The sequence below is a fragment of the Palaemon carinicauda genome, chromosome 25, assembly GCF_036898095.1.
Source record: "Palaemon carinicauda isolate YSFRI2023 chromosome 25, ASM3689809v2, whole genome shotgun sequence".
Classification (NCBI taxonomy): Eukaryota; Metazoa; Arthropoda; class Malacostraca; order Decapoda; family Palaemonidae; genus Palaemon; species Palaemon carinicauda.
Window position 1 is genome coordinate 92,103,369 of NC_090749.1, and position 14,383 is coordinate 92,117,751.

At 46.2% G+C, this 14,383-nt stretch overlaps 1 protein-coding gene across 1 annotated transcript in view; it reads left to right on the forward strand.

Moving 5' to 3' along the window:
• The first annotated feature begins 530 nt into the window (after window positions 1-530).
• The window catches only part of LOC137618707 (zinc finger protein 83-like), a 44,325-nt gene continuing 30,472 nt past the window's right edge, over window positions 531-14,383 (forward strand). The window contains exon 1 of the mRNA XM_068348863.1: window positions 531-602. The gene's annotated coding sequence lies outside the window, so the exon portion shown is untranslated. The remainder of the gene's footprint in view (window positions 603-14,383) is intronic.

Here is a 14,383-nt window from a genome sequence, read left to right on the forward strand (position 1 = left end):
AACCCTCAATAAGGTGTAGTTGGAACTTGTTCAAAAATTACTTTTACTGTACTGGGTATCCTCTGACTCTTTCATTTGTTTTTCCTCCTATCAAAATCCACTTCTCAATATTTGCAAACATTGTAGATATCTTCATTCCCACCTGTATAATTGGGATCATCTTTATATAGAGAAAGAAATATAAAAGAGAAGAAGGAAATTCTAAAACAGATGTGGAGAAAAAGACAAAAGGACATAATTGAAAGGAAATATAAACTCAAATCTCAAATACATTTCAAGATTACTAGAGGCGCCGTTGCAAGGGTTATTCCTCTACTCAGAATCCACATTGGAGTATATTTAGAAATGCAATGTTGAGAGAATGACTTTTTTTATTCACGATATTGATATAATAGTTTCATCCTATAGCTTATATTCTTATTTACTCTAAGAATTTGATATTTATTTATTATTGTTATTTGTATTAGTTACTTTAAAAATATTGTTTTTTTTTTATTAAGAAATTGTTGAGAAATTCAACATCAGCTGATTCAGAATGTAAACAAACAAAGCTTCCCTCCCAGCGTGATCATGTGGCTGTCGGAGCTCAGAGGACCCTCTTGGTGAGACTTGTCTACCTTTAAATCCTTTAGTTTAATTATTCAATGATTTTAGAGGAATGTTATAATGAATACCATAGTCATTGGATGTTAAGTGACTTGTGTTGTTACATCAGGAAGAAAATAAAGAAGAAATTGCCGTTGTGAGAGTGCCTCTTTAAGACATCGTTTTTCGAAAGGGTTCCTTTGTAGAACGACGGACACAGCCGCTAGCAAAAGGCATTCACTTAGAGGTTGCAGCTGCTTTATAAGGAAGGACACGGCAATTTTTGGTCAGGCTGGGTTACCTTAGCTTAGGACATATCCCTTGATTTCATTTCAACAAAAGCATAAAGTCATAGGAAGTCAGCTGTGGCATAGAAAACAGGGGGTGTATGTATGATAGCGGCCACCTGCATGAATGATGACGGCTGACTTAGAATACGGCAGTGGAGTGTTCCCCCCCCCCCCCCCTTGTTAGGTAGGTAAGGACACTTCTTGTAGGTTAGGTTAGGTGGGGGAAATTTAGGTTAATTGATGTCCATTTTTTAAGCAAGCATGAGGAACTGGCCGCTGACAAACAAAGGTTCCGAAAGCAGGATTGAAATTTCCATTCTTAATGTTCGTAAAAGTTTTACTTAATGTCAGGGAGTCATTTTGAACAGGAAATATATGTTTTCCTGTTGTAAATTACATGATTGAACTGCATTTGACCTTCATTTCAATTGCAAACAAACAGTTAGGCAAACTTCATCACAGAAGTTAGTCGACCTGGTTGTTCGGTAAAGTTTTACTGTATTACAGATTCTGATTTCGAACAGAAAATGTTTTCATGTAGTAAATAACGTGATTTGACCGTATTTGACCTTCATTTTAACCGCAAACAAAGAAAACAACCAATTCGAGTAACTTTAAGCAGCCGAACTGGTTGCTGTTATTACGGATAAAATGAAGGTGAAAACCAGTTAAATCATGTTATTTTCTACAGGAAAACATATTTTCTGTTAAAATATTTGAATATAATGTCTCTTGTTATAAATATATTGTGTTCAGTTGTTTAATATAATGACTTGTTCAATTTCTGTGTCACTTCACTCACGTATGTACAGCGAACGGTAACATGAGCAAGTTACCAATGATCCACAGCGTTACCAACATTACGGTGGCATTGCTAACGTTAGCAATGCTATGGTAATATTATCATGTGTATTTTAAAGAATTTTTCCATATACCCTTTACACGATATATAAAAGGGTACAAAACCTAACAAACCTACCTAACCTAACCTAGAAGTTCCCAGGTCACAAACCCAATATAATGATTTTTGTTATACAGTGAGCCCTCGCTACTTCGCGGTTCGACCATCGCGGATTCATGACTTCGCAGACTTTTCTCATTAAATACGGCATCCGATTTCATCAGCAAACCACTATTTTTGGCGGAAACATAATTTTATTCCAGAAAATTGCTACTCTTTGAATAGTTAATTGCACATTAAAAAAGCTTGTACTTTTGTTTTTAAATTTTGGGTATGTTTTAAAAATCGAGTATTGTTGACTTCTTTTTGTTTTACTTTTGGCTGTGATCAGATCAGCTGACGTCTAGCTGCCGGTCTCAAGAATATGCGCGTACGAAGTATTGTTTATACCATTTCTTAACTTATTCAAACCATCTATACAGCTGATATTACATAAGCACCAATATGTTATAACCTATCATATTTTTTTGTTTATTAAATTTAAAACAATCTCTCTCTCTCTCTCTCTCTCTCTCTCTCTCTCTCTCTCTCTCTCTCTCTCTCTCTCTCTCTCTCTCTCTCTCTCCATAAGAAATAAAACCTTAGTTCACATATGGCAACTTAAGTTTAAGAATGAAATTAACATGAATATTGTTAGTTGTGGCGATCAATTCCTCTCTTCAGGAGGTACAGGAGACAAAAACACAGCATTCAATTACAACAGCTGATTCTCTCTCTCTCTCTCTCTCTCTCTCTCTCTCTCTCTCTCTCTCTCTCTCTCGTGTTATACAATAATTACAAATAGATGAAGAAACCAAAATCGGTTTCCTTAAAGTGTCAATTAAATACAAAACAAAAAAATTATACCGTGTATACATCCTTTTCAATCATAGCTTAAAATACGGTATCCGATTTTGTCGGCAAACTACTATTTTTTAGGAAACACCATTCTATTCTAGAAAACTTTTACTCTTTAAATAGTCAATTGCGCTATAATAAAACTTGTACTTATGTTTTTAAATTTCGGGTGTGTTTTAAAAATTGAGTATTTTTTACTTCTTTTTGTTTTACTTTTGGCTGTGATCACATCAGCTGATGTCTAGCTTCCGCTCTCAAGAATATGCGCAGTACGAATAAATTAACAAAGAATTATTTACTGTACACCATTTCTTAACTTATTCAAACCATCTATACAGTTAATATTACATATGTGTTATAACCTATCATATTTATCATTTAGTACATTGAAACCATTCACTCTCTCTCTCTCTCTCTCTCTCTCTCTCGCTCACATAGAACGTAATAGCGGTAACTTAATTTTTCGATGACTCTAAAAATGGCCTAGTACTTTCTTCTTCTTTTACCTTTTTTGCATATGGTGAGGTGGGTACAAGTTGACTTATAACTGAAGTTAGGAAAAGTATTTTGGATATGGAAAAACAATTATCTTTCGTAACAGTTTAAAATTATCGTAAATTATCATTCTGTCATTAGCGGCAGTTTGCTATTGTGGATTAAATGCATTAGGAAGAAAAAAGATTCGGTGGAAGGGGTATGAATAGACCACTTGAAGAGATGAGGGATGGGGATAGGGAAATATTAACCGACAATTCCCTTGTGCAAACTTTCAATACGTATGGGTTCGTGATTGGTTAATGGGAAAACAACAGAGTCTAGAAGGTAAACATGAATGAACTAGAATGGGAAACTTGTCCAGAGCAAGTATTTATGTGAAATCGGGGTGTGGCACGGTAATAACAAAATGAATAAAAGTAATATAGGAAGATAAAATAGAATGAATGATAAATAATATTCAATGGGAATATAAAATGGGGTGATTTTATAAGGTATCGGATAATAAAACGAGTAATACTGGGGTCAGTCCTAATATGTATACGAGGGTACAGTAATACCTTGGTACTCGACCATAATCCATTCGGGATCAGTGTTCGACCACCGATTTGTTCGAGTACCGAAACCTTTTTTCCCATAAGAAATAATGGTATTTATTTCTATTCATTCCTACGCATTCCAAAATGCCCAAAATATTAATAATACAGCAATAATTTAAATGTGTACGAAATTGGTCGAAAAATCCTATAAAACAATTTAAAACCATTTACTGTATCTTTGAGCAGCGGTTCGATGGCTTACAGGAATGGATGTAGAGAGGATGGAAGGGGGAGGTTACTGCTTGGAAGGAGTAACCAGACAACTGCATTTCTTTAATAAATATAAGGAGCAACTTTTCCATTTCCTCAATTACTTGTGGCCTTTGCTTACTAATTGCTGTCACTCCCTGTGCAACATTAGCTTTCTTTATCACTTCCTTATTTTTCAACAAGGTCGAAATGGTCGACTTCGCCATGCCATACTGTAAGGCTAGATCAGACACTCATACACCATTCTCGTATTTCGCAATGATTTCCTCCTTCAACTCGATTGTTGTTCTCACTGTTTTCCTCTTATCCTTCCCCTTATCACTAATTTTCTTGGGGCCCTTTATTATTGGCAAAAAAAGACAATAAAACGCACTAAATCACAATAAATTCTCAACTCGAGAGTAGCCGAGATGGCCGCTCATCTTACTCGGCCACGCGTTCGGCTGTGTTCAAGTTCCGATTTTTTGTTCGAACACTGCAGCAAAAATTATTTGAATTTTTTGGTCGAACTCCGATTTGTTCGAATTTAGAGTCGTTCGACTACCGAGGTATCACTGTATTACATAAAAGGAATGGTATTGTTGAACTGGATCAAGTAATAGACTTGAATAAAGTTGGTGAAGAAGACGAATAGTTACATTTCACGGTTAGAGAAGAAGAAATCCTATTGGGGGAGAAGGAGCCTCTGCGCAGGGAGGCGGGAAACCTGCTATGTACAAACGAACGAACGGGAGCGACCACAACCGGCAAGTAGAATAAAAAAAAATAAATGAAAACTCTGCTAATGTTAGCATGTTACGCTAACATTGCCACAGCTCTACATCACACGTTGGCAGCTCTGGTTACCGTATTTTTTTAAATATTAAACTTAGCCGGTGAATATATAATAGCTGACGTCTCGGACGGCTCGACAGAAACACAAAAACTCGCGAGCGATCGCCGTGAAGGTTGCGGGTGTGCCCACCAAACGACTATCGGCCAGATACCGCATATACATGTAAACAGCTCCAGTTCTTCTCTGTCGGTCTTGTCGACAAGTTGATTCCGCTCGCTGTTGACCTGGAGTTTTCGTCATTTTTGGTGAAGTACTTTTTGGTTGTTTTGAGCTTTCGCAGTGACAGGTGTTTTTCTCTTCAATTAAAACTCTTGAACCCTTTTTTGGCTAGTGTTTATTGTTGATGACTTTGGATTTGTTTTGGATTTTCTTTGACTGTTCAATATGGCTGACCCTTCTCCTATCCCTGGACCTAAATTTCGCAAATGTAATGCTAGGGATTGTAACAAACGTCTTCCCAAGGCCTCTCTCGACCCACATACCGTGTGTTCTAATTGCCGGGGTAAAACCTGCCAATTAGGAGATCGGTGTGATGAGTGCGTGGTCTTGTCGGAATTCGACTGGCTAGAGTTTGATAAATATTCTCGTAAGCTGGAGAGAGATAGGGTGAGGAGAAGCTCCTCAAGGTCGTTGGAATTTTCCTCCTCCCATGCCCCTGAACCTAATCCTTCCCCTGTAGTAGTTGTTCCTGAACCCTCTACTAGCACTCATGAACCGTCCATGCGGGATATGTTGCTTGCCATTCAAGCTTTGGGCGAGAGAGTTGAGTCCTTAGCATCGGACCGTAATCAACTCATGTCGGATGTGAATTTATTGAAGTGTCAGAGTGCCAAATCAGAAAATCGTGGGGATAAAGTGATAAGTGCGCAAAGTGTTTTTAGTGTTGCGACCGAGGGTTCGTCTGTTCGTGCTTGTCGTTCCCCTAGTCCGAGACCTCTTTCAGGCTCCCCTGCACCAGGGAGAAGTAATGTCGTAGGACTTAAGGGGACGAGAGGCTTTAACCAACGTACAGACGTTCCCTCTTTGGTATCGGGCGTGTCTCGTCAAGATCGCCCTTACCATAAGACGAGCGAGGCTGTTTTCTCCTCGTCATCCGAAGGCTTCTCGCAAAAGAAACCTTGGCGCAAGGTTTCTAGACCCTTGAAGCGGAAGTCAGTCCCTTCAGGACAGGTCCAGCGTCCTGGCTGTAGCCATTGGGACAGCTCTGACCCTTTGCAGTCGTCGGAAGACTGTTCGCCTATTAAACGTAAGCGTAACACGGGCTCCGAGAGTCTCAGTAAAGGCATTGTTTTGCCGACACAGACGTTACTATCGTCTCGGCCCGTCCCGACTCCCGTTGATCCTAAATGGGTTGTCCTGCAGGATATGCAGACTAAGCTTGCCTCCCTTATGGAGGAGTATACCGTTGAGCAGGTTCACGATGATCCTCGCCGTTACGCTGATCGAGACTCTGGCCGTCAGCCGCCCAAACGAGCTTTTACTCGTCCTTTTGACATTATGAAACGTGATGTCGGTAGTTTGTCACGTCAGTCACGTGACTTGGATCCTCACTCGCTGCAGTCCCGTGTTGACTTTCAGCCGCTGCCGCAGCCTCGTGTTGACGTTCAGCCGCTGCCGCAGTCTCGTGTTGACGTTCAGGACGTTCGCCAACCAGCTCTGTTGCCTCGTTTTGACGTTGAGCGTCAAGCACCGCAGTCAAGGGTTGTTTTGACTGCTCAGTCTAGGCAGTCAAGGCAGTCTCGACTTGACGTCGAGCGTCCATCAACTCCTGTTGTTGTTGCTGGTCAGTCCTTTCAGCAGCGACATGACGTCGCTTCCTTGACTGCTACTGCTGCTCCTTTGCTTGTGGACTTTGCCTGTCAAGCATTGCCACCGCGGCAGGTCTCTCCTTTTCTTGAGACTCGACAATTGTCGGACGAGGTTCCTTCAGATGAGGATGTTGCTGATCCTCCGCCTACTGATATTCCTTTGGGTGTTTTATCAGACGGAGAAGAGCCTAAAGCTGCTCAACCCTCTATGGACTTTAAGAAAATCATGATGATTTTTAAGGATCTTTTCCCAGACCATTTTGTAACTTCTGCTCCTCGTTCGCCTCCGTCAGAGTTTGCGCTAGGCCTAGCTACTTCGAAGCCTTCTTTTACTAAGCTAGTGCTCTCTCGCTCTTCTAAGAGGGCTTTACGTTTGCTAGGCGACTGGTTGATTACCAGGAGGAGTTTGGGGAAGACGGCCTTTGCTTTCCCTCCTTTTAAACTAGCTTCTAGAGCGAGCGTCTGGTATGACACGGGAGAAGTTCTCGGCTTGGGAGTCCCTGCCTCTGCCCAGGGAGACTTCTCAAGCCTCGTAGACTCTCCCCGTCGCCTGGCCATGAGACGCTCTAAAGTTTGTTGGTCCTCCTCGGACCTTGACCATCTCCTTAAAGGGGTTTAAAGGGCCTTCGAAGTTTTTAAGTTCTTAGATTGGTCTCTAGGAGCATTAAGCAGGAAGATCTCGTCGGCCGACCAGGATGTTTCCGTGCTTATTATGTCTTGCATGGACAAAGCCATCCGTGATGGCTCCAATGAGCTCGCCGCTACCTTTACGGCTGGAGTCCTGAAGAAGAGGGAGACTCTTTGCTCGTTCCTTTCGGCAGGAGTGACTCCCTGTCAAAGGTCGGAGCTTCTCTTTGCCCCGTTATCAGCTGCCTTGTTTCCTCAACAGCTGATCAAGGACATTGCGGCTTCGCTGGTGCAGAAGGATACACACGACCTGATGGCTACTTCTGCTCGCAAGGGTGCTCCTTCATCGTCTTATGTCATGAGACCCAAGATCGATACCCCAGCGACTAGGTTTATCCCGCCCTTTCGTGGCAGAGCCCCCAGCAGGGGAGGCGCTCGTGCCGACAGTAAAAGAGGCAAGAGGAGAGGATCCAAGTCCTCCCGTGGCAGAGTCTGACTGCCCACGTCCTCAGACAGCGGTAGGGGCCAGACTGAACAGCTTCTGGCAGGCCTGGGAGAAGAGGGGTGCAGACCAAGAGTCTGTGTTGTTGCTCAAGGAGGGGTACAAAATACCTTTTGTACGCAGACCTCCTCTAGTAACAGTTCCTTTAGACCTCTCTCCCAGGTATCGAGAGGAGTCAAGGAGACAAGCTCTACATCAGCAGGTTTCTCTGTTGCTAGAGAAGGGAGCGGTGGTGAAAGTCTCGGACCTTCAATCGCCGGGATTTTACAACCGTCTCTTCCTAGTCCCAAAGCATACGGGAGGTTGGAGGCCAGTGCTGGACGTCAGTGCGCTCAACGTTTTTGTTGTAAAAACAAAATTTACGATGGAGACCACGAAGTCCGTCCTAGCAGCGGTCAGAGAGGGAGACTGGATGGTCTCTCTCGACCTGCAGGATGCGTACTTCCACATTCCTATACACCCAGATTCTCAACCGTATCTGAGGTTTGTTTACAGGAATGTGGTGTACCAGTTCCGAGCACTGTGCTTCGGCCTCAGCCCTGCTCCTCTCGTGTTTACGAGGCTCATGAGGAATGTGGCAAAATTCCTTCATTTATCGGGAATTCGAGCCTCCCAGTACCTGGACGACTGGCTTCTCAGAGCATCGTCCCGTCATCGCTGTCTGCAGGACCTTCAATGGACGTTGGGTCTGGCAAAGGAGTTGGGACTGTTGGTGAACTTAGAAAAGTCTCAATTGAATCCCTCCCAGACGATTCTCTATTTGGGGATGGAGATTCGCAGTCTAGTTTTTCGGGCTTTTCCGTCTACCACCAGGATAGAGCAAGCCCTGCTCAAAGTCCGCCTCATGCTGAAAAAAGACCGTTGCTCAGTAAGAAGTTGGATGAGCCTCTTAGGGACTCTGTCATCCCTGGAGCAATTTATCTCACTAGGGAGACTTCACCTTCGCCCTCTCCAGTTCCATCTAGACTTCCATTGGAACAAGAGCAAGACTTTGGAAGCTGTGTCAATCCCGATCTCCGAGCCAGTAAAAACGTGCCTGAACTGGTGGGACAGCAACATAAGTCTGCGAGAGGGTCTGTCCCTGGCGGTCAAGAACCCAAACCACGTGTTGTTCTCAGACGCGTCGGATTTAGGTTGGGGAGCGACTCTGGACGGTCTGGAATGTTCGGGTCTTTGGACGTCGGATCAGAAGAGCATGCACATCAACTGCAAGGAGCTGTTGGCGGTTCACTTGGCCTTGACGATTTTCGAGAGCATTCTTCGAAACAAAGTGGTAGAAGTCAATTCGGACAACACCACAGCCTTGGCGTACATCTCCATGCAAGGAGGCACTCACTCCCACACACTGTTCGTCATCGCAAGGGACCTCCTCATCTGGTCAAAAAATCGAGGCATCTCCCTGTTGACAAGATTCATCCAGGGGGACTTGAACGTCTTGGCGGACTGTCTCAGTCGGAGAGGTCAGGTGATCCCCACAGAATGGACCCTCCACAAGGACGAGTGCAAGAGTCTTTGGGTGACTTGGGGTCAACCCACCATAGACCTCTTTGCCACCTCGTTGACCAAAAGGCTCCCGACCTATAGCTCTCCAGTCCCAGATCCAGAGGCGGCCCACATAGATGCGTTTCTACTGGACTGGTCTTACCTGGACGCGTACGCATACCCGCCGTTCAAGATCATCAACAAGGTACTGCAGAAGTTCGCCTCTCACGAAGGGACAAGGTTTACGTTGGTTGCTCCCCTCTGGCCCGCAAGAGAGTGGTTCACAGAGGTACTTCAATGGCTGGTAGACGTTCCAAGGAGTCTTCCTTTAAGGATGGATCTCTTACGGCAGCCCCACGTAAGGAGTCTTCATCAAAGCCTCCCCGCGCTTCGTCTGACTGCCTTCAGACTATCAAAAGACTCTCAAGAGCTCGAGGTTTTTCGAAGGAGGCAGCCAGAGCGATTGCGAGAGATAGGAGAGCTTCTACCATCAAGGTATACCAGTCGAAGTGGGAAGTCTTTAGAGACTGGTGCAAGTCATCATCCATTTCCTCTTCCAGTACCTCTGTAGCCCAAATTGCAGACTTTCTCCTGCATCTGAGAAATGTTCGCTCCCTCTCGGCTCCCACTATTAAGGGCTACAGGAGCATGTTGGCTTCTGTGTTCAGACATAGAGGCTTAGATATGTCCAATAATAAAGATCTCCAAGATCTCCTTAAGTCCTTCGAGACCTCTAAGGAGCGTCGTATGGCAACTCCTGGATGGAACTTAGACGTGGTCCTAAGGTTCCTGATGTCCGACAGGTTTGAGCCATTACATTCAGCCTCCCTGAAGGATCTCACCCTCAAGACGCTTTTCTTAGTGTGCTTGGCTTCGGCTAAAAGGGTCAGTGAGATCCATGCCTTTAGTAAAAACATCGGCTTTTCTACAGATAAAGCAACATGTTCGCTTCAGCTTGGTTTCTTGGCCAAAAATGAACTGCCTTCTCGTCCTTGGCCTAAGTCGTTTGATATACCTTGCCTATCAGAGATCGTAGGCAACGAGCTTGAAAGAGTACTGTGCCCAGTTAGAGCTCTTAAGTTTTATTTAGTTCGTACCAGATCCTTACGAGGTGGATCTGAGGCCTTGTGGTGCTCAGTTAAGAAGCCCTCATTGCCTATGTCTAAAAATGCTTTATCGCATTTTATTAGATTTTTAATCCGAGAGTCTCATTCTCACTTAAGTGAAAAAGATCGTTGCTTGCTTAAGGTCAAGACGCACGAAGTAAGAGCGATAGCAACTTCCGTGGCCTTTAAGCAAAACAGATCTCTGCGAAGTATTATGGACGCGACCTTTTGGAGGAGCAAGTCGGTGTTCGCTTCATTTTACTTAAAAGACATCCAGACTCTTTTTGAGGACTGCTACACACTGGGTCCATTCGTTGCAGCGAGTGCAGTAGTGGGTGAGGGTTCTACCACTACATTCCCTTAATTCCAATATCCTTTTAATCTTCTCTTGAAATGTTTTTAATCTTGTTTTGGGTTGTACGGAAGGCTAAGAAGCCTTTCGCATCCTTTTTGATTTGGCGGGTGGTCAAATGTCGTTTCTTGAGAGCGCCCAGATTAAGGGTTTTGATGAGGTCCTGTTGTATGGGTGGTCGCCCTGGATACAACAGCTCCTGGGAGTCTTTCAGCATCCTGAGAGGATGGCTGGGCTTCGTGAGGAAAGCGGACTAATAAGGCAGAGTAATCGTCAGAGTCAGCTTCCTTACCAGGTACCTATATTTATTTGGGTTTTGTTATGATATAACTGTCAAAAACTCTAAGCATATACGCCTTTATTGTATTAATACTGGTCTCTACCCACCACCATGGGTGTGAATCAGCTATTATATATTCACCGGCTAAGTTTAATATTTAAAAATGATTTGTTCCGTAACCGAAATACAAACCACGCTATTTACAAAGGGGGGGTATTACTTTTAGCGTAGCTGAAATGGCGAGCCATTAGAATTTAACGAGGGTGTATTACCCCCGCGCTAGTTAGCGGGGGGGTAGGGGAGTGGTAGCTAGCTACCCCTCCTCCCCCTCACACACAGGTGAATACTCACTTTCACTTTTGGCTCGGACTGTGACAGACGTCTCTGTCTTGGTCCTCGCTTGGCAGCCATTGTCTGTTTTGTCTTTACTTAATCGCTTACTTTTCTTTTACTCAATATATATGTAAACATGTTTTCATGTTTGTATATATATTTGAGTATAGAAATAAGTAAGTTTCCTTTTCAGATGTGTGTGTGTAGTGTACGATATCTACGTGGAGGCCTCGGCAGTTAGGCCACCACGGCCTAATTTTATGGGTTGCGATCGAGTTTGACTTCGGTCTTTCTCTCTCTCTCTCTCTTGAGGTCGTTCACCCTTTTACTATGTTTTACTACGCCCTTGTAGCTTCCTTCCCGTGTGGGTGGGGTTGCTACGCCGTACATTTTGTCTCAATTAGTTTATGAATCTAATTGTAGTTGTTAATTTTTCAGCTTGTAGAACGATTCCTTTCGGGGTTTTCGTTTTTTTCTTTAGTGTTCATTCATTTTTAATTTACATAATTACATAGTTACATAATTATAATTGTTATAATTCTGTTTTGGTTACAGCTCTCCTTCCGCGAGTGTAAGTGGTTGTGAGGGCACGTGCCTGTTGTGTAATTCTTGTTCCTTTTCCTCGGGATTCCTCTTCGGAGCCTTCCCGGGGGAATGAATGTGTACTAATATTATTTGTTTTATTTTTTTACAGTTACCGATCTAGTTCGTTTCTGTAATATAGCAACGGTGTGAGCTGTCTGGTTGAGTCCTGGGGATTCGGCTGTTGCTGCCTCCCCCTTGTATTGTCGTCAGGGGCGTGTCTCCTTCTACTGGTAGTACTCCCGTGTCGACGGACAGCTCTCCAGTTCATTTTAGAACAGTCAGGAGGCTTGCCTCCTTGGGCGGATAACTTTCCTTCCGAGGGAAGTTTTTTCCTGTCCAGGCTTGAGCTTTTCCTCTTTTGGGGGGTTCTTCTCTTGCCTTTTTTTCGTGCGACTATGCTCTTGGTGCTGAGCGGTCGCACCTGCAGTTTCGCTCAAGGGGCTGGGCAACTGCAGGATCTCCTCTTCGGAGGATTGCCCCTTTTAGGTCACTGGCTGACCAGTCTCTTCCACGAAGTGTTTCTCTTTCGTTCGCGAGAGAGTACACTCATAGAGACTCCTCTTCGGAGGTTTCTTCTGTTGCTGTTGCTGTTGGCCTCCCTCGCCGTAAGGCCCTCCGTCCGCCTCGTCGTAAGGGCCTCTCATCTCCCTATAAGGGTGTTTGAGGCGCCTTTTTGAATCTCCGTTTGCAGCCTACAACTTCTTTTTCTCGATCTTCCGTCTTGGTGCAGATGGACAGCAGTCTAATCTCGTCTTCCGACGGGCAACGGTCTTCCCGACGGACAACGGTCTTCCCGACGGACAGCGGTCTTCCGACGGACATCAGTCTCCCGGCGGACAACGATCCCTTCGGGGCAAAGGGTTGCCCCCACGGGGGTTCTTCCCTTGCGTGTCAGGGTTTCCCTGCGCGCCCTTCTGTTCGTCAGCACTCTCCTGTTCGTCAGCGCTTTCAAGATGATCTTCCCTGCAGTTCCTGTTACGTGCCCTGTGCGCCCACGTTCGCCCTCGCGATCTAGAACTTAGGTTCAGGTCGGGGTCAAGGACTCTTCTTCTTTGCGCGGGCTTCCACGCGTAGCCTTCTGCTCGTCAGCGATCATCAGCTCGTCAGCGATCATCAGCTCGTCAGCGATCATCAGCTCGTCAGCGATCTCCGGATCGCCCACGTGTGTTACAGCTGGCACGCCAACGTTCTCCAACACTTCTGAAGGAACATGGTTCGCCAGCTACTAGCTCAACTGCGGATGCTGATCGCCATCGCGCGACCCTCAACTGCAGATGCTGATCGCCATCGCGCGACCCTCAACTGCGGATGCTGATCGCCATCGCGCGACCCTCAACTGCGGATGCTGATCGCCATCGCGCGACCCTCAACTGCGGATGCTGATCGCCATCGCGCGACACTCAACTGCGGATGCTGATCGCCATCGCGCGACCCTCAACTGCGGATGCTGATCGCCATCGCACAACCCTGAACGATTGCCCGCTTCGCATGCTGCTCCTCATCGCACAACCCTGAACGATCGCCCTCTTGCGGATGCTGATCACCATCGCACCCTTTCACGCGATCATTCACCTGCGCATGCTGCTCGCCATCGCACAACCCTGAACGATTGCCCGCTTCGCATGCTGCTCCTCATCGCACAACCCTGAACGATCGCCCTCTTGCGGATGCTGATCACCATCGCACCCTTTCACGCGATCATTCACCTGCGCATGCTGCTCGCCATCGCACAACCCTGAACGATTGCCCGCTTCGCATGCTGCTCCTCATCGCACAACCCTGAATGATCGCCCTCTTGCGGATGCTGATCACCATCGCACCCTTTCACGCGATCATTCACCTGCGCATGCTGCTCGCCATCGCACAACCCTGAACGATTGCCCGCTTCGCATGCTGCTCCTCATCGCACAACCCTGAACGATCGCCCTCTTGCGGATGCTGATCACCATCGCACCCTTTCACGCGATCATTCACCTGCGCATGCTGCTCGCCATCGCACAACCCTGAACGATTGCCCGCTTCGCATGCTGCTCCTCATCGCACAACCCTGAACGATCGCCCTCTTGCGGATGCTGATCCCCATCGCACCCTATCACGCGATCATTCACCTACACATGCTGCTCGCCATCGCTTACCGCCAGCGATCTTCTTCACCTACGCGGCAGCACGATCCCTCGCCGTCACGCCCATTCGCCTGCGCGCCCGCGCGATCGCTCGCCTGCGCGCCCGCGCGATCGCTCGCCCGCGCGATCGCTCGCCTGCGCGCCCGCGCGATCGCTCGCCTGCGCGCCCTCGCGACCGCTCGCCTGCGCGCCCTCACGACCGCTCGCCTGCGCGCCCGCGCGACCACTCGCCTGTGCGCCCGCGCGACCATTCGCCTTTGCGCGACCGTTCGCCCTCGCGCGACCATAGTTCGCGGCGAATTCCACAGCCGGTGGTAGCAGCAGGGACGCGTGCTCCTAGGCGGCACTCGGGATCACCTCCATCCAAGCACAG